The sequence below is a fragment of the Lepisosteus oculatus genome, chromosome 21 (genome assembly GCF_040954835.1).
Source record: "Lepisosteus oculatus isolate fLepOcu1 chromosome 21, fLepOcu1.hap2, whole genome shotgun sequence".
NCBI classification, from domain to species: domain Eukaryota; kingdom Metazoa; phylum Chordata; class Actinopteri; order Semionotiformes; family Lepisosteidae; genus Lepisosteus; species Lepisosteus oculatus.
The window spans coordinates 5195834-5217316 of record NC_090716.1 but is presented as its reverse complement, the minus strand read 5'-3'; the positions used below and the strand labels follow the sequence as shown (position 1 = coordinate 5217316).

General features: G+C 37.6%; 1 protein-coding gene across 9 annotated transcripts in view; it reads right to left on the bottom strand.

Moving 5' to 3' along the window:
• large2 (LARGE xylosyl- and glucuronyltransferase 2) overlaps window positions 1-21483 on the bottom strand; it is a 237931-nt gene that overhangs the window by 57607 nt on the left and 158841 nt on the right. For all 9 annotated transcript variants that reach the window (XM_015338532.2, XM_069181876.1, XM_069181875.1 and 6 more), the window contains one exon: window positions 286-371. The gene's annotated coding sequence lies outside the window, so the exon portion shown is untranslated. The remainder of the gene's footprint in view (window positions 1-285; window positions 372-21483) is intronic.

Genomic DNA, 21483 nt, shown 5'->3' with positions numbered 1-21483 from the left:
AATAATGTGCAACTAAAGAGTTTAAATTGATTACCAGGGGGCTAGAGTCTCTGCATGCGTACATTAGTGTACTGTATGTGTGTGAGTGAAAATGTCTCAGACACACTAACTACATCATGGAGAATTCAGTTCCAATTTAGAGTGAGTCTAAGAAGGGATGAAACCACAAGCTGGCAAAGGAACAACATACGTACCCTAAGGGAAGACACTTGTCAGAACCAATCTTAACGGAACGTACATACTGTATATCCCTTCATGAAAAAAAACAATTTTACAGTTACTTACTAGACCCTTTCCAGAAATCCGTCTATAAACACGCCAGCCAGATCCACAGCTAAGCAGATCCTGTTATTTCTTGCTCACCCTTCTGCCTATCCAAGAAAGGGGGAAAAAATCGAAAATCATTTCAGCACAGTCAACAGGACATGTTTTTACATAACAAAAAGGTGCATGTTATCTAACATTTGGTTCACATCTCCCCTGGGCCTGGAAAAAAACAGCAAATGAGTTTGCTAAACTATTCTCTCTCTGCCATCACTGACTGCAGATACAGTTTCATGTTATGACAATCGATGCTTTGTGAACTGCGAATTCCAAAAAAGGTCAGGCTCATTGGCTGTAGCCTTGCACAAAGCAAAACACTGGCTATGCTGTTGTGGTCCGAGAAGAACATTTATTCTTTCAGCACAGTCTGGGTAAGACTGTCAATTATAAAATGTTTTGTTTTCACTCTGTACTTACAGCACATCCTTTGATGCATCTAAAGTCTAAAACATACTTTATCTGCCTCAAGGGATGTTTGTATCTCTAATTTAATTCTGATAACAAAGTACCTATTGTTTGAAGACGTTATACTAGCCAGGAATGTAATCCCTTGGCGATAAACAGGCTTAAACAGTTTGTATTTGTTTTTTTTTTCCAGTGATAATGGCACATTGTTATGAGCAAAATTCAATTGCCTGAGGTTCTTAGATTATCTAGATTAAAACAAATTAATGTATATATATATAAAAAAAATTCAGGCTTTTTTAATGAATAAAGCACAATACATTATCTTGCAAGCAAAGGCTGCTTAAAACAATAAAAAGAGATGGTTTATATTATTGTGGAAAACAACTGACATCCAACAGAACTGTTCAAGATACAATTAAAGTGTTTATATAAAAATTATAAAATAATTGGAATAAAAGGAAAAACATTGGGGTCATGTCAAATACAATTTAAGTACATCGAAAGTGCTCTTGCACTGAGGTAAACACTTAGTATGATGCTTTTATGTTATTTACTGTTGTTAATTGAAACTCTAAGAATGCATCATCTACAGTATGAACATAAATACAGTCCCCCAGAACTGTGTGTTTAGATATTTAGCGCAACACGGAAGATTTCAAGGCAAACGTTCAGCTTTTGAGCTCAGCTGGTAATTAAAAATGACCTTTTGAGAAAGTCATCAGAGGGTAAAATGCAATTAAAAACAAAAGTGAGGAATTATAAATGGTTACTAGGAATCGATACCAATGCCATTAGGTGTATAACAGGCCTTTCTGAAACCCATTATCAACACAGCTTATGAAAAAAACCATGAAGTCTTTGCAGCTGTAACATTATTCCCTTTCGAAACTTGACCAGTGCAAAGAAAGCAAGCCTTGTCGCACAAAACACTCAAATTATTATTATATTCTAAATATACTAAATCAATTCAGTAACTGAGGAACTTTGAAATGACACAGCAGTAACTTGAATACTGGGAACCAGAAGAAAACAATTTAAAAAGAGCCGCATGAACTTCTCCCAGTACAACTCTGTGACAAAAGGGCACAAACAGCAGGAAGAAAGGTTTTGTTGAAGCTTTTTAACACAAAAAGATGACTTTTAAAGGAACTGTGTACTGAGCTATTAAGTCAAAGCTGGTCAATCAATCTGCAGTTCCACAGAGTGTTTTACAAGCCAGTCTAACAAAGGACATCTAATAATGCCTTTCAGACTCTCGTGTAAGTACTCTCTGATTACAAAGGGAAGATTGTAGTGAAACCAGTCTCCTAAGAGAAAATATACCTCTTTATTGCATAAATATATTTAAGAATGAACATGTATGGATTTCAGAAAAATAGAACACAGGGATAATGTATACAGTCTCCACACACACACATCATTTTTTTTCGATGAAGAACACACACATGTGCATTCTAATGAAATTTGATGCTAAAATGTTTTACCTTTAAATGAATCAAACAAGCTCCATTATTTGCAAATTATTAAAAATCATTAAATGGAACATGAATGCGGGGGAAAGTCTAAAAATAACCACAAACACATACAAACACAATATTCTACACAAGGAACACTAACGGTAATATTGTGATATTTTGTTGTTCTGTGTTTATTATACAACTGTATATATATGTTACCTTACATAAAGAAGTCTACTAAACAACTTTTACTTAGATTATAATGCATTTTGTGATTTATTCTATATGGAAAACATAAGACATAAGACAAAAAGCCCTCTCAAAAGCACTTTCTCTTCAAAAGCACTTTTGATATCACTCTTGAATGTGTTCTGGGTCTCAGGAGACAGTGAGTGCGCCCTCCCTCCATTGTGGAAGACGTGTGGGGAAAGGTGACAGCTTCCTGAGTGTGGTGGCCCAGAGGTGTTCCGGCTCTAGAGCAGGGGTTCCCAATCCTGGTGTTTGGGGACCCCCACCCCTACTGGTTCGTAAAACAACCGAGAACTCAGACAACTGAGTTTCCAGAATACAAAAAAAACTTGTTAAGCACTCTGCTGGTTCTATCAAGGACAGAGCTCAGCTGCTCAGGGGATAGGGATCACCTTCTCTAGGAGGACAAGAGCTTAACAAGACTTCCAACACCGAGATTTGCAGCAAGGAAAGAACAATATGATAGGCATGGCCTGCAATAGTAGGCTAAGAATAGTCATAAATACTGTTTCCACCTTAGAAAATCAGCATGCAATTGTAGCTCCTTAGCTTGTGTAAAATCTTATAAATCAAAAATCCAGACATTATGAGTCAAGACTTTGAAAGTGTCACCACTTAGGTAGTATGAGTACTAGATCTGGCTCCTTCAGGTAAGTCTGAAAAGTACAGCGTTTTGCCTGTTTTGTCAATGGTTCTTCATATTCTGAATTTGGAACAAAGCAACATACAAATGTTTGCAAACAGCAAATTTCCATTAGTAGCTTACAGCATCATACAGCTTTGATTGCAGCATTCCAAATTGTATCTGTCCACTTGCCTGCATAACATAAGAGAACCCTTGCCTATGAAAGTCACAAAAATCTTTTACTTAACTTCTTGAACCAAGAGAACCCATTTTAAGTCAAGTGCCAGAATGCAAAAGAAAGAGCCCAGTCATAAAGGCATGAAGTTTGAAGTGCAGTAGTTGGCAGCCACATCATGTATCCTTGCTCTCAATGGCATCTTGAGGGAAGTTAATTAAATAGGCCTTCTCTGGATCTAATCACAACACACCACAATACAGATCTGATTCTGGGTGGTGAGAGATTTGTAGTGCTATAGGACAGCACTGAGTGGATGCACAACACAACCATGTTCTTCTGAGACAGTTTAATCAAGTTTTAATGAAGCTAAGCTGAACAACTTTTTGGTCGATGCAGCCTTGATTTGAAAGGCTGACTTGGCTGATCTCAAATACCTCAACCCTTAACTGTTTCACAGAGGTTGTCTCATAAGCCACAGCCAGCTTCCTCTCCTCTATTCAGACACAACAATGATGAATGGCAGAATCAAAGAGGGCAGACACAGGCATCAGACAGCAATACAGAAGAACTTCATTAGGAAGATTCCTCAAGGATGAGATAAGCAGAACCAAGATGTTACATGCAGACAAAATCCAAGGAAGCAATAGAATGATTCACAGCTAATAAATATTCTTAATCTGAAATTAAAAAACACTATTTTGTCAGTTAGTTATGAATACATTACAAGACTAATGACAATATATGGTTTATATGGCTCAGATAGCACTGTCAGCAATGTCCAAATACATTGAATAGATTCAATAACCAGTTGTTAACTGAACTCTGCCACCTGCAATTCTGCTCAAGAACGTTTCTTAGCTACTGACATCGACTATTGCCAATACTAAACCTAAAAGTGAAATATATGGTAAGTGTGTGTGATAAAGAAAATTTAGAAGGAGCCATAAAAAGCTTACAAACAGTAGCACTGTCTGAAGTAGAATAATTACATTATTCGATAAAGAAGTCTCCCTCTTCTCAAGACTTGCTACAGTAATGGAGACTCTGGAATAAATTTTCAGCTTCACTGAGCTTTTCTGCGGTACCCATTACTATTGCTCAGGTTCTTTTCTGCTCTTAGTAATGTCCTTTTTAACATTAAAACATCCCTGAGAGATGAAAAGTCCTCATGTGGTGTTTCGTCTCTGAATGCTGCCGGCCTAGGAAACCATGTGCTTCCCAGCAGGTATTTGACCTTCCAGCCATCTTTCCTACAAATCGCTAAAGCAGTATAACACTAAAGACTAGTGAGGTAGTGGAAATCATACTATTAGACTGACCTCTCTTCAAATACAACAGAAAGCATTTAACAGAAGGCTCAAAACATGAAGGAGAGGTCATGATGTATCAAGTCCTGAGAGACATTTCCAATTAACAATAGTAGGAAAACTGAATTATATAAATAGCTCCATAGGGGAAGTTAAAGCAGGCCTGAATTACAATTAAAAGCCGATCATTATTCAAAGAGCCTCATTAAAATGTTGTGAGGGTTATGTGTAACACTTCCTTTATTTAATAGTCTAATGGCAAAGAGTCTTGTACTGGTTTCAAAACATTGACGGTCCTTTTTGTGCTATGTGGGATTAAACTAAATATGATAAAAATGAGAAAAGCATTTTAAAATGCAGGTACTTCTTTGTCATACCATTATGTAATTATCATTAATATCTATGTCACAAACATTCGCTCCAAAAAAGGGGCATCATTGTAAAATCATACTTTAATTAATACTTTCCTGCAATTAAAATTAGGAAAGAACATTACACATGCCTTCATTTGATCAAGAGATCACACAAAATTGCACACACAGATGTTACTTATTTTCATCCGGATCCAATTTTCTGTAGGACAATCTTACATACCAGAGTCTTGCAGTATTGTTATGGATCTCTTCAAATACCCATGCCATGGAGTTTTGCCTCAATTCTGTACATTTAGTCAGCTACCAGAGCATTTCAACGACAACAGTTTTCCTTTTCTGAGGTGCTCATAAATGACTTATTAGTAAACTGATTATGTTTCAATTTTATGGAAATGTTATTTAACTTTGAAAAAGGAAAGGATGATTAAGTCAGGCAGTATGAATACAGTTTGTTAGGAAACTGCAGTGTAAATTTAAAAGCCCAGCTTTCAAATCACAGTGGTTTCCAAACCAATAAGGCATCATTTAAATTGAGGGCAGAAATATTACAAACAGGAAAAAAAAACTCCACGCGTTTTACAAATGCACATACTGTTGGGAATGTATATATCCCCCAAGCATCTGAAATAAGAGGCAAAAACCAATATAACTGTTGGTTTCATTGCTTTATTGTGGTATGTATTTACTTTAAACCATTTATGACTAATATGTTTGTATTCATATACAGTATTTAATAGATTCATATATTTATATTTCAGATTTGTACTTCACAAGTTGTTTTAAATTGTAAATTGTGCAGTAATTTCTAATCTAGAAACTGTAAATGAAATGTAAAAGATTTAGATAGAATTCAAGACTAGACAAGCAGAAAGATTGATTTTAATGTAAAACTTTCAGAGTGTTACATGCATGTTACAGTATCAAAGTATGCATACATAATGCATTTTCCAAACAGAACTAGAGGAAACGCCTTATGAAATCAACTTTATGAAACAATATCCCTTACGTACTACATACAACACAAGTAAAAAGTAAAAAGAATGAGAAATACCATAGCAAATTGACCAAATAACATCACTATTAAAACTAAACTAGGTTTTAAAAACTAAAGCAAGATAAGATTTACATCTTTAAACTTGAAAATGTGCTGTTGCAGAGTGTCTAATGGACCCAGGTAATTTCAAAGAGTTCCAGATGTGGTGCTGCACACAAGAATGTCGTTTCCCATTGTATGGAGTCTAGTCTTTAGCAGGGCAAGACAGCTTGAATCAGCAGATCTCCCATTAAGTGTTCTACTACACTTAGGCAATACGTGTTTAAGACAACCTGGCACTAGAACATTAAGTACCTTGATTGTGTGCGGAAAAATCGTAAAGTTTAATCTAAATTTGGCACGTAGGGAGTGCACTTGGCACAGGACAGTATTTCGTAACAGTGACTTCTGTTTCTATGTCACTGCAGTCATATTTGAGAGGACACAAATGAATAATACTTATTTGGTCTTTGCTACTAATATGTACGCTATAAGAACTTTACTACCACACTACTTTACTGTAGTAGTTTATGGCAATGGATCTTACTGGGGAGCTGTCAAAATGTTAATGTCAAAATCTTTTTACTCCTGCTCATTACAATACCATATAAAAATAAGAAAATATTACATTTTCCCCTTACCTAAAATAAAAATCTTCAAGTTGTATGACAACTCTAATGCTTATTTAATTATCCTATAAAGTAGCTCAGGTATTCAGCTCCAGGTTTGTAACAGTAAGTATTTGCTTTTTGTTTGAAGCTATCCGATACCTTGTGAGAACAAAATGTATAAACAATATACATTGCACCCGAAACAGTTGTTTGTGAAGATCACATTGCATGAGCACACATGTAGAGCTGTCACAATACCCACAATCACATACATTTACATTTTCTCTGTGGTAATGATATCTGCATGAATTAGAGCAGTTTGTATTGAAAAGACAGGACAGGTATATAAACCTTTGTCTCCAGGCATAATGACATTATCAGCAATAACAGTAAAAATATGGGGCAACGCTCACGAGGGTGGTAAACAGGTAAGTGCTATAGTATCACGTACCCTTGAGAGACAAGGAACCGAGATGCTCAAAGCAATCAACAAAATGCTGCTGAATATTTGGCAAACTGCCACTATTCAGAGATTTGCATTTTTAATACATTATGGGCGGTGGGGTGAAAATTCCAAAATATTGTATTCCATTATTGTACATTCCTGGCATGTAGATGTGCTCACCATAAGAGAATACTGTCCTGTCACAATTTCTAGACACAATACTCCTTTTTCCCTGTTGGAAATGAGTAGGTGATGTGCATGTTTAATCGTCATCTATGGAATAAAGCGAGAGCGATATTAAGTTAAGGTAACCAGTAAATGGAAAAGTTTGAAGATACTGTAGTTATTAATTCACTGTTAACCTGTGAACCCAGTGCTAGACTTACAGGTTTGGTGAACGGTTGACCCTGTATGATTGTGTCACCACATCAAAATAAAACTCCTTCCCTTCTTCTTAACATGGCAAACAGCCTGTTTCTGGCTTTTATCAATCTCCATTCTCAAGTACTTTCTTTCCACCCTGCAGGTAAATTACATCTCGGCCCAATAGCTAAATTAGATCTGCGCCCAACAGCTCCATTATCCATTACCTACTCCATTAAAAAAGATATATTCAGTAATAACTGCTGGTTAGAGTAAATTATTGTACCTGCCTTCCTGGAACCAGCAGCCATAATGGGAAGAGATAGAGAGATTATGGAGTTTTATTGCTGCTGTTTCAAAGATGCAGCCGCCCTCTTAACATTACTAAAGAGCCCAGAAGCAATAAAAGAAATGATAAACAGACTCCATATTGAAAGAGTTTTCAGTCGATGCTTGGAGAATACAGTAACCAGACACTTCCCCAATTCAAGCAACTATGCTCCTGCTTTAAAAAAGCTTCCCAATTTAGAATACAGCTCTGCAGAGGTCAGATAAGAACTATACTGGTGCTAAATGTATCTTGACTGTCTTGCCCATGGAAAATCTCCAGGTTATACTACCTTAGCACATTCCAGATTCAACCCTTAGTGAAGATGGTACAATGCGAATATAAAAATAAGCAAACACTTCGGAATAACAGTCCATTCGCATGCAGCCTGCAAATTGCTCTTAATAAAGACCACGAAGAAGTAAGCAGAAAATATGAAACATCTGGACTGCCAAATAAAATTAAGAAAATGAAATTCCTGAACTACCAATTGCAAGCAAGGGATACACACATAGAACGCACAGCAGTAACAAAAATGCCCCAATGAGCTGAAGTGAACTGCAGGTAACTGGATCAGTAAAGTTCCAAAGTATGAGTCTTCCAAAGAATTTTGGCATGCTGTTACTTATTCTACAAAGTAATATTAATTCAGGTGGATTTGGGGAAAAAAACACTGGCATTAGACTGCATTTCATAATTATATTGAAAACACAACATACACAAGACGTGTAAGTATACAACCTGATAAGATCATAAACTTCAGCAGGTGAGGCACTAAAGTGCTGGAAAATTACAGTGGCAAAAATGTGAAAGAATTACGTGGGAAAAACTGTCTCAATTTCATTTCTAGTTTTTCAGGTAAATCTTCTGTGACACATTAAAAGAATCCTCTAGTCTTTCATGCACAGCCAATTTTTCAGAGAACAGTCTAATGCAGTCTATAGGAATAGTCAAGATTCTATTCTTATTACACTGGATCTATAAAGCTCCTTGAAGAAGGCATATTCTAACCCAGCACTAATTTTGTTTGAGGTACAGACGGAAAAATAATAGCACTGTACAATGTTTCCTTGTTAAGCCCAATACTGATTCTTTTTTTATCCCACCCACAAGATGAGTATTTAACAGACTGCAAAAACAACTACTATGCAATCTCGAAGAAATTCTGCTTTTGAAATAAAAAGTGGGCTCTTTCACCAATGAGATAAAAGGCTGTTTCTATTCTCAGGCCCCATTGGGAAGTCATACCCTGATAGAGGACTCACAAAGTCAGTTGGAATTTTTCATTCTCTCTGATGTCTCCAAACAAAATACAACCATTTCCCAGAACGTCTTTATAAAATTCCAAATAAATCCTAAATTAATTCCATTAAAAAATGGAAACTCCTGAAGGCAGAAGCTAACCCTTCTTAGAAACCTTTAAATCTATACTGAAATATACTTGATGAGTCACTCATATGCAATGCTTGCCCTTAAAGTAGAGAGAAACCAGAAAAAAGAGTTCACAGTAGGTTTTTTTTGTTGGTTCAAACTCTAATGGCTATACAATCATATCAATTGTAACCGGAAAGCTTGTGGACTACTTAATATTACAGTCTCCAAGCCACAGATCCCAATACTATAAAAATCTTCAAAGAATGTGAACCTCCAGGAGCACTGGCTTAACACTGATTTGCCATAGTAGGAGATTCTAACTAAAAACTGTAACCTGAAAAATTTAAGGAAAAGGGTATCCCATTTACTTAAGACTGCATACCGTGTAGCTAATCGTGTTAGATCTGCTCAGCTCAGCAAGAATAATGGAATCACATTGTAACTGCAAAGGTTGTTATTTTAATGCCATGAATGCATTTCAATAAAGGAAATAAGATCAATCCTTATGAGTCAGTCTTAGTCATAGTCTGTGTAGTCTTTTTATAGGTGCTTCAGTCATTTATATCTGTTTATGCTTTCATATATTTTTGGGGAAATGGTAACTTTTATGTTAAAATATTGAGCACCTCTGTATATACCCTAGTAAAATATTCAAACTTTTTCAAAGCTCAGGTTGTCAGTATGAAGGGTGATGGATTATTTTCCTTAGTCAGCATCATCATTGCAGTCTTGCGTCCCTTTCTTGTGAAACTCAGCGAGCACATTTTCTTTTATGCTGTCATGCCTCTATTTCCCATCCCACAGTGTTCAAAAAGGTTTTAAAACCGTAATGTAGAATGGGGAAAAATATTGCAGGAGCTAAATGGAGGGAAACAAAGAGACAAACACATACTCAGTTCCAGTTCTCAGTGTCTATGAAGTCAGGATGAAGCCAGCACCATTATTTTCACAAAGTTCAGAGGTGAACCTTTATACTGATAAAGAAAAAACTGCTGGATAAGACCTGAAAGGATTAACAAAAACAAGAACAAGACGTGGCATCAGAATGACGAATATGGTACATACTGTATAACTGAATCACACTCACACCGGGGAGTTAAACACGAATTCAGCTTCTTTGATGTTGCTTGTGTGATTCTAACATACTTATTATTTTTTCTGCTCATCAAGTAGCAGTCAGAATCTAGGTGGGTTGAAAATATTTTTTGGGGGGGGCTGGTTGGTGTGCGCATTTCAATTCTCACGTCTGTAGGAATAAGACCTCTTCAAGATCTGGAGAACTGTATTTAGAGTGGTCACAGGCTGCACCAGATACAGCAGGGTACAGGCTGCGGCACCACAAGGCCCTCAATCACCCAAGCGGAGTTTAATGTCTTTTTATTTATTTACATTAACTTCTGGCAGGCATGCTGCTGAGTTAAGCTGGCTCTAGAGATGTGCTCTGAGCCTCACTGCCCTGCAGCCCTGCAACCTCCTCTCACAAAACTACAGAATTACACACAAGCTTCCTTCCAAAACCATTAATTCCACACCCTGTCTGATTTCCCCTTTTCTCAAGTTTCTTCTTTAATTTGAATTCCAAAGAACAGCAGGAGAGCTAAGTACTGCAAAGGCCATTAGGACCAGAGCAAGAACACAATGTTTCTCCTGAGAGACACCTGTGTTTGCTGTGTTGATAGTGGAGTGTCCTGATAGGACATGGAAATTACATGCAGTGTGTGAAGCACAGCTTCAAGAGGGGCCTGACCCAGGATCCTAGAGCCATAACAATCAAACAGTACAGGATATCACCCGCATCTGGTATACAAATCAGTACAAAGTCTACAGCAGGCTTAGAGAGGAGATTTTTATATGGAAAGGGGATTTAATCTCATAGAAGGAAGACCCATTTAGAGTATAATTGCATGCTACATGCCTCCCCTGAAACAAATAGTAAGCAAACACTGAATGGACATCACCGACACAGACGACCGTCACGTTAATGAGAGTTGAAATCCAACACACACTACACATCAGCAGACAGAAGACAGTACTCCAGGAAATGACTAAGCCTTCATGAAAGTAATGACAAGTTGTATGTTTCAATTTAAACAGAACATACATAGAATCGTGTATGTTAATTTAGTTGAATTTCTTGCTGATTGGAAACCGAATGTGTGACCTTTAGCATTAAAGAGAAATTAAATAATTAAAAGACAACCATACATATCTGGAAAGTCTTTTGAATTTGGTGCTTTGTGAAACAAAGTTTCAACCATGTGACATCAACATTCCCATCCCCCATTCTAAATTTACTATTCTTCTTTCCGATGCTCCATGGAAAAACACTCGGAGCCTCATTAGAACAAAGACCTGCAATCAGCCCATTGTCATTACGAAAACCACCCTACATTATTCCCTTAATAAGAAAAAAAAGTAGAGGAAGGAGTATTTCATATTGTATATATACTGTCATCCTTTCCAACTGCACTGTACTCTACCCCCAGAGACACGACGCATTTTAAATTTTAAAGTAATTCAGAACTGTTTTAGCTTTAAACTTTAATTGACTTAATCATGTGTTTGCACATCACCTACAGTGCAAAGAAACCACAGCTTATCTGATTCGATTATCGTTCAGTGCCTCGAAATCACATCCCTAAACAAGTCATCCTGAAACTTCATCCATTCCATCACATGGTTTAGTGTCAGAAGGGCTTAACTAAGGATTTATTTCGCTTAGAAGGAATTAAATCTAAAATAGCAGATTTACATTTCTCGTTCCTGCTGAACTAGCTCTGTTTGACTTTGCATCAGAATTAATCTGAATTGTAGTGGAATCTAATATTATACTTACCTGGGTAGTATGATATTGTCACAGCCTTCTCTTGAAATCTACAGATTTTAGGATATGGCTTTATGGCACAAGAATGCTATAGCTGATGGCTATTCACGCTATTAATTCAGCTTTTGGGAAAGTATACAAAGTTATGGTTTAGCAATCCAGTTTGCAGATGACTGTTTTACTATCATTTAGAGAGTAAATTGTATTATGTGCTACTGTTAATCATTTCTTGGGCCTGTTACATAAAATGGTGCTTATGTCTCTGTTTTTTAGGTTATCAATGTTTTCCAGATAAGTGGTTTAGACAGTGTTCTGTGAATACTTCTTGATTTTACAGCTCTAAATTTTGCATCAGTTGAAGCTGAATAGCTGTACTCTGGACTAGAATTAGTGCTGCAGTGTGATGTCACATTCATGTACTGGTTAAATTATTAATGCCTATTAACCTTCATTGTTCACCGGCTCCCCAGTTACTGCATCTAGACTTATTACCCCTCAGAAGTTCATGTGCTGTGTAATATCCATCACTGGTGCTTAATTTAATATATTAGTGTATTACCATGTCAGCAGGTATTTTCATTTGTCAAATAAATCTCTTTGAACTCTCAATAAACTAACCGTAACATGTTGATATATAACCTTGTTTCACAAGCACATTTTCCTTAAATGTGTTATTGATTGTCTTTTATTTTTGCATATACATTTGACAACGTGTGAGTGTAAGAAAAATGAAAATCAATTGATGACTCTAGTCACAATCAGAAAAAATAAAAACAATCAAGTTTGATAATTTACAGCCCAACATTTACTGCTGAATGCCCATTAAACGGTTGTAATCAAATGAGATGCATGCTGGAATCTATGAAAAATAAAAGTCAATATGGAGTCATATGGAGATGTGAGGGTTTCAGTCCAAGGCATAACAGTAACACATGGACAATCTTGTTTAAAAAAAGAACTGACGTTGTTAATTAAAATTTACCTCTTAAAAAGCTGGGCCTCTTTGCTCTGAATTCTAAAGTATTTAAATTTATCATTGTGTAGCCATTTGAAATCGGTGACACAAGGTCTATGGTAGCATGGTTTTAATTATGATAAAGAAAGAAGCTTCTTTCAAAGCCCTCCTTGCATTGATTAATACATTTGCTTTAAAAGTGACACCTTGCCTGATTAGTCAATGGTCATTACGTTTCATGCTTGCTGCTTATGGAGACACAGAATTACTGCTGCTGCATCAAAGGGATTAAATCATGACAAAATAAAGAAACACAACAATAATAAAAAGCCCCAGGGAAAAGTCTGTACCTAAACGGCAGCACACGAGAAGCATAAAAGAGTCTCATAGCAGGGCCAACCTCAATTAAAAAAGGTCATTGCTTACTGTGGCAGTTTACCATTGACAAACAGAAACTCCCAAGCCAGCAGGGTCAGGTCTCCTTCCAAAGCAAATCGGGGCCTTTTCTTTTTCTCTGTACACATAAATTACACAACAGTAAGCAAGACAACACAATAATGCATCTCACTGTCAGCCTTCTTCTCTTATCAAATTTACAGTGCAGCATATACAGTACAATTAAGATCCTGAAAGATACAATAGAACAATGGAAATTTAAGAAATGACTTACAGTAGGCTTGCGTTATAAATTATACTATTAATTGTTTTTAATGTAAGTACTCCTGGCAAGTGCTTTTGGAGAAACAGTTTATTATAAGAAATAACTAAACAACACATGAACATTAGACCCAATAACCAATCATCAACAATCAACAGGTACTATATATATAGGAAGTCTACAAGAATAACAGCAGCTCTGAAATAGGTAAATCAGTCCTGCAATCTGGCTCGTACAGTAAAACTCATTTTTGTATTAGAACTTTTGTTAGAATATTGCAATATTTACAAATGAAAGGAGGTCATTTGGCCTATTCAGCTCATTTTGCTTTTAATAGCTAATTGATTCAAGGATCTCTATCAGCCATTTAACCAAAAGTAAGAGATTCTCTTTTCTGTACTACACTGTTCCTCATAGTTTTTGGAAGCGATCACAATGCCTCCCTCACTAAAAGCTTCTTCAAATTCACATAGTATTGTCGAAAGCAGAAGAAACTAATAGAAACTAATGAAACACACAGATCTGAGCAGGAGCAAATGGGACACATTTGCCAGTATTGCTGGTTCTTATATCCACGTTCAATACACAAGTGACCATCATTTGCCAACTTTCCAGAAGTGTTGTTCACATTTGACATTTCTATAACCTCTGGATATAATTACTATAAACTATACTATAATTACTATGAAACAACCTGAATCACTAATGAAATGCCAAAATGACAAAAATATAAAAGATAACTTAACTGGCTATAAACACCAGAGGAAAAGGGGTACTCTAAGGTTGAAATGTAGCACACATACATTTTTAACACAGAGTAATCTTTACTGTCCTCCCAGGATCAATTATGTGCTTCCTCATTTAGACAATGCATATATTAAGGTTAAGAAGCACACAATTTGTATTTTGATGGGAAAACCCTTTTTTGAAAGCATTCCTTTTTTTAAATATAATTTGAATGATATGCAGTCAAGCAGCTACAGTATGTCGAAACTGTACTGAGATGGGTTGCCACCCATTAACAACCAAACAGCACAGCAGTAAAACATGAGACAAGATCAAGCGACTCTCCATCTCACCTGTGAAAGCAGACGCAAGCCTGAAGTTTGATCTGTAGTTCCCTTGAAGGAAAGCACCACGTAGTTCCAGATTCACCAACATGTCAAACCAAATGGAAAAAGGTAACAGGCATTTCAATGTATTTCCCAAGTCACCCAGAAAGAAAACACCAGGTGCAAGCCATTACACAGACCAGGGATAACAAACAACTACCAAGCCCCAAAACTGACTTTTTTTTATGTTTCTGGCTTACCCCTGCTTCCACACTGTCCTAGTACGGTAATCACAACGTTGAAAGCAACAAAATGATCCTGGATGAACAAAATAAATACGCCTGTGAGAAAAAGAGAAAGGCTGAGCAAAATTCCAGTGACCGGCGTCCCATGGGCAAACTGGGAGAGCCGCACTGGCTGTGAGGTAGACCAGGGAGCTGGCTCAGCAAACTGGGTGACACAAGGGCAAGCAGATCGAGACGTTGAAGCCCTTCAGGCAGGTGTGAGATGAGGGATAAAGGAACTGTGACAGCTGCCTTTACAGCGTCCACAGCTACAGAACAGACTGGCCCCTGGTTAAAACTGTCTGCAAGTCATAGCAGCATCTGCAAGGCATAGCAGCAATTATAGGGTTGTCACCTCCCCCCTGTGGCTCAACACTACCCCCCACCACCAGCACCAACCAACACCCCCTCCCCCAGTCATTCTCTTCCTGATAGTTCTCAGCAAACTGAGATGGAAGACTACCTCAAGTGTCACCAAACAAAGCTGCAGACTCCCATGAGCACCCTGCTCAGATAACAGGGACAGCTTCACAGGTGATAGTGATCAATTTCATTAACTTTATTTTAATCAGAACTGGTGCATGTATATCTTCATATCTAGCATATCTTCAGATGGCTAAAATTGACTTTGGGTTTGGAACCTGGTGGGATTTTAGTCCGCCTTTCAAGACAGAAAGTATCCAAATAATGAATGACCAATTAATCAAATGGAAATCGGTCACTTTCAATATATTTTTTTTAATTCTTGCTACATACTGCATTGCAGAAGGGAATAAAGGTTTTCCTAATATACCCCGCTAGAAATGGCGTTCAATCCTACTGTATCTCTAATTTTCCATCTTCATGGTAATAAGAGATGTATTAAGAGATTTGTATCTTGATAAATCTGCACTCTTTTGGAAATACAACATGGGACAAACTCACAGAGTGATGTCTGTTTGGACACAGTGTTTCTGCAATGGCACTGCTGCGAAACGTGCAAAGCATTAAAGTGTGCAAGGAATTACATCGTTCGTAATCATATTAACCACCACAAAAATACATTTATCTGGAAATTGTTATGCTTGCCATTTGTATAATAACCCATCAAAAAGTAATACTTTTTTTTTGTTATAATGGCAGCTTTGAATTATTCATTCAGAATATTTTGTGCCGGTGCATTTTTTATGCAGAACAAGGCTATAAGAAACAGGACACAGCATACATCAACAGTGTACCGAAGCTAAATCCTGACATGAAAACTGTGATCCAATCAAAACAAATACACAGGACTACAAGCTAGAATTTGCCACACACATCACTGAAATAATGCACTTGGAATTCATGTTTTTGTTACCGAGGATTCCCAGAACAGATCCATTATATGAGTAATTCAGATCTACAAATCACAGGAATCTATTGGAAAGCAAAGTGCATCATAAAACAAAGTGAGACAACTAGAAAAATGGCTTGCCTGCATAACAATTAATACAGTCAAGATTTTCTTGAGCCAATCTACATTAGTGCATCGCACAAAAATGAGGATAGTATGCTTGTGCTGAAAATCAGGCACCTTGTGATGAAAATCAGGCACTCCTGCCCCTAGCCGTGAGACACTCATCTCCTCTCCATCTGGAACATCCAGCTCCTCCCTCCACCAAGTCAAGTCCTCAGCTGACACTTGATTTTTTCAGGCCCAGTCAGACGGCATTGTACTCAAATAATCAGCCACAGCAGCTCACAGAAAGCCAGAGCACCCCTGATTCTTAACTAGTGTTGCACAAAGAAAGAAAACGAGAAGGGAAAAGGTAACTGTAGGATCTGGCTCCTCCCTCCCCTCCCTCTCTAAAAACGACATGTTTGTTGGCAGCTGTTAAAAGTGAGTTATTCATCATCACCTCCCTTGGAGTGGCAGTACTATGCATCTATGCAAAGGGGGAGTGAGAGAGAGTGGGAACTTTAAAGTAGGATGATTGCCACCACAGAGCCATGCTTGTCCTTCTATTTTCATGCATGTAGCAAATATTACAACTGCATCCTGGGTGATATTTAGTGTCTTCCCTGACTTTCTGATATATTGCCACTGTGTTTGCCATCTATACCCATCGGATCAATCAATGCAGCACGACTCCTTAGGTGGGAAACATCCATTTATACTTTATAAAAGCAAGGAGGGTGTAAAAAGTCATGTCTTGAAGGGGGAGGTAAAATAGGAACAGCCATTTGCCTACAAATACATTTAATAGGGTTTTCAAATGCTTTTTAAAAATGTAGGCACTTGCTTATCTATGCAATGCGGTAAGATGACGTTTGGAACTTATATACTTGTCTAGTTACAGTATGTTGAATATTAAAGCAATTAATTCTTTAAAAAGTGTTAAACTGTACATGTGTACATGTCAGATTCACCTCACAAAGACTGTAGACAGAACGTTCAACAGACCTTTCTTCAATTTTAAATGTATATATTTGTTTTATTAAAGGAATCCAGCATGTTCTATTCCCCAATGATGTTAAACTTTCTTACAGCATATAAAGTGAGAGAGAGCAAAGTCGCCTGCACAGCTTATATCACAAAGGCTGAATAAATTGAAGCTTGAGTTGAAGCTTGACGTGGCCCTTACTTTCGATTTGAAACTAACCTCACCATTAATTTAGACAAACAGAAGGTGAAGCACCAGGTTAGAATTAGGTTAGTAAATATTTTGCTAGGCTGCTCATTCAACAGGATTTCTTAACGGAAGAGAAGTATTTTGTTAACTTTTCTCCACAAGCATCAGCACGTATACTTCTAATTATGTCATATTTTGATGACCCTCGTCTCCCCCCTTCTCTTACAGGGAGCAGTAGGAATGCAGGAGCCACAGGCGTCCTTGCCCAAGGCTTTTCTTGAGTACTGAGTCATCATATCCCATTAGACTTAGTGAGGAAAGACGTGCACAAATTTTAGAAAGACAACTGGCAAGCTGAGAAGAGCACCAAAAATTCCTTTACCGTAACCTGCCCACAAAGCTTATGCGTTCTCTGGTGAATCTTAACGAGTACTGGGCCTCAATTACTCCACTGGTGTCAGTTAATTCCAGGTGCACCAGCTTCTTAAATGAAGCAAGCAGCCGTTGCAAGAGACTGGTTTCTGCTCACAGAAATACAAAACTGTATTTGGTACTGTGAAAGTGCGAAAAACCTTCCTGGATAAATCTCTTAAGGAGGGACAGAAATTATACCCATGGTGCTGGATCTGAACTTTCTGGAACGATAACAACCAAAGCAGTGCAGTAAGGAGACATCTTACACCACCTGGCATCCGATACAACCTTCTTCACGCAAAACTGAAATACAGCTAGTGCCCTAATTGGAATATCAAGTCCTGCTGCTTCTCCATCAAAAAAAATAATAATAAAGGAGAAGGCTGAAGTGTCACAGGTGGAGTAGACAGTTTCACATGACTTTCATGAAAACAGACTTTCAGTGGCCTTTTGCCTTGCCTGCTGTGTCTACCCAAGCAAACATTGTGTCCTGCATTTACTGTCAAGGTGTTCGCCACACTGATTAAAAAACGGCAACAATCACGCAGACACTCGCTTCAACTCGGGTTCAGGCTTCCTAAATGCAACCTTTGATTGAATGTGTCACTGGAACTGCAGGCGACCCGCCGTACTGTGGCCAAAGAAGGTCATGGGATCAAACTCTGCTGTGACTTAACCCAAAGAGACACAGCACCCAGAAGTGGCACAACATGGTGTGAGCGTGGGCGCTGAGCTGTCAGAGGTGCCGACCTTCAAACAAGAGGTCCTCCGAGTCCTAAGGTTATTTAGAGAGCCAGAGGATGCAGCTCCTGAATCAATTTGCAGCAAGCTCTTTAGATACAGAGGCTGTGAACTCACGTTTGCTTTTAGAGAAAAAGGATTACAGAAGCATTTTAAATTGCTATAGAGGCCTGTATTAATGGCACAGCCTTCAGAATGGCTGTTTATAATTCAGTATGATCCTCACAGGATGTAATTTTCAATTCAGTTTTACTGACACCTTATAGGGACTAAGGACCTAATTTACTTTATAATAATAGGATTGGTTTTTACTAAAACAAATTAAATATTGCCAGCATTAATATGTAAATCCAGTTATTAGTGCACAATTATATTTAAGTCTAAGGTTACCTTAATAGGAGATTTATATATTAATGTGGAAAGTGTTAACTTTGTGTATTAATATAAATAGCCTTTCCTACAGCCCACCCACACACCCTCCAGCACTCTCAGTTCATTGAGGTAGGCACCAAAGGATAGGATTAGATGACCTAATGTGTGAGAGAGTTTAAAAGTGTTCAAGCAGATGGAAGTGGTAAAAGAAGCAGATGGCAGTTTATCTTCAGCTGCAAAGTGGCATCAAATTACTTGCTCAGAAAGTTTAATCTAATCTCAGTAAAACAAAAACATTAGGAAAAATGAAGTTGCATCACAGTGTCCTTTAATGCCCTTTCATGTTATGAATACAGGGAATATACAATCCATCACTTTCTGACCAACCTTTCTGTCTCACCTCAGTGGTGTTACTTTGACCCAGAACTACCCTAAATGTTCACTCAGCATGGAATGAGAGTGAAGACACTTCTGTTCTTTTGATTGAGTAGTTGTAAGCAGCTGCTTTACTTTGTGGATTTTATTTATGAATCACAGAGCTCAATCTTGGATGTATTGCACCTTAGCTGACGACATCGCACATTCTGAGGTTGGTAACTCAGGCCAATGGTTCCAATCCCTGGACATTTTTGCAAATTTGCTTTAATGTCTTAAAAAGTCCAAAGGGATTTGTAATTGTTAAATCTCTACCAATTTCTGAGTTTCAGAACTGTCCTCATTCATGTGTTGCCTGATACGTAGCCAAATGGACCTCAGCAGAAGGTAAAAATGCTCAGTGAGGGTACAGTATGTCAGATACAGAGTCTTTCCAACATGTTTCTGATCATCAACAACTGATCAACTAATAAGAGCTGTATATACTCAGAAAATAAGCAAGTTGAGGAGAGGCTGAATTCTGTGTGCTGAAGTAAGACACAGTTCCCTGAGCTAGGGTATTTTGGACTGGCTGAAGAAACATAAATAAAAGACTTAATAAGCACAAGGAACAATTACTCTATAAGTCATCAATTAGCCCTGGAAATTTTGAGCTCAGCTGGAAAGAAAACCAGCAGACACTACGTTCCTTCAGGATCAGGGTTTTGAACCACAGATTTACACTGGACTGGCAACCTGTCATTGCTTAGTGGTTCTCTGTGGTCTGTAGCTGATCCAGCTGTGGTGTAGTGCAGTGGTTCTCTGTGGTCTGTAGCTGATCCAGCTGCGGTGTAGTGCAGTGGTTCTCTGTGATCTGTAGCTGATTCAGCTGTGGTGTAGTGCAGTGGTTCTCTGTGATCTGTAGCTGATTCAGCCGTGGTGTAGTGCAGTGGTTCTCTGTGGTCTGTAGCTGATCCAGCTGTGGAGTAGTGCAGTGGTTCTTTGTGGTCTGTAGGGAATCCAACTGTGGAGTAGTGCAGAAGTTCTCTGTGGTCTGTAGGGGATCCAGCTGTGGAGTAGTGCAGAAGTTCTCTAGTCTGTAGAGGATCCAGCAGCGGTGTAGTGGTCCATTGCAAAAGTCAAAAGTATGGCTTTATCTTAATTTACTTTTCCCCACCGACAGAACAGAAAATGACAGAATACAAGATCAGCTGCCATTTCAATAATGAGCTTCTGTGGATAATACCTTTGAAGCTTTTCAATTATTAGTGCATTTTTGGTCATTATGGCTAGTTTTAAAATGGAATGCTGCTCCCTTAATCATTTTGCTTGTGAGTAACACTTGTTACAAATTAAATAAAAAATTTAAGGCCCATTCCATATCTCTGATAAAGTGAAATACAATGCTGATCACTGCATCATTTTCTTCATGTTTACTCAATAATGCTATAGCAGTTCACTTTGTTTTAGTCAATTCCCCAAATACTTTGACTTCATGTACCATAGACTGCTTTACTGTTTCTACAGTTTAATATACAACTTATGTAGACTGCACATTACACAGAGATGTTTTACAACACATAATAAATACATACATGCAATCTATAAATTATATAGTCTGCACTTCAACACACAGACCAACAAAAAGATTACGTTCCATTACTGAGACCTATTAATTTTGAAAAAATTAACGAACATGCTTATTAAGTCATTCACAGCTTCTACATTGTTTTATAGTTCACAACAAAATCTTTAAAAATTGTGAAAAACAGCACGTTCTGATTTAAAAGTCACAATAAAAATGTAAGTTCAGCTTGCATATGTGCGCCTATCAGGAATATTTTGCTTCACACTCCATCTGTCAAGTGGATCAGCACGCACTTATTACAGAAGACCACTATATCCCTTGCTAATTCTATCCTGCATTTCTACAATATTTATAAAGATAACAGCAAACACATGAAAGGCAACTAATGACAGCTTGCCAATACATACTTTCAGTTTATTTCCATTAGCAACAAAAACTAAACTAAACTAAACAGTTTCTCTATTTTCAGACTTCCTTTTAGTGGCTCACTCTTACTGTAATAAAAAAAAACACTGCTAAATGCCATAATTTACATAAAATATTTCTGTAACTTGCTTTAAAAAAGTGCTTGACT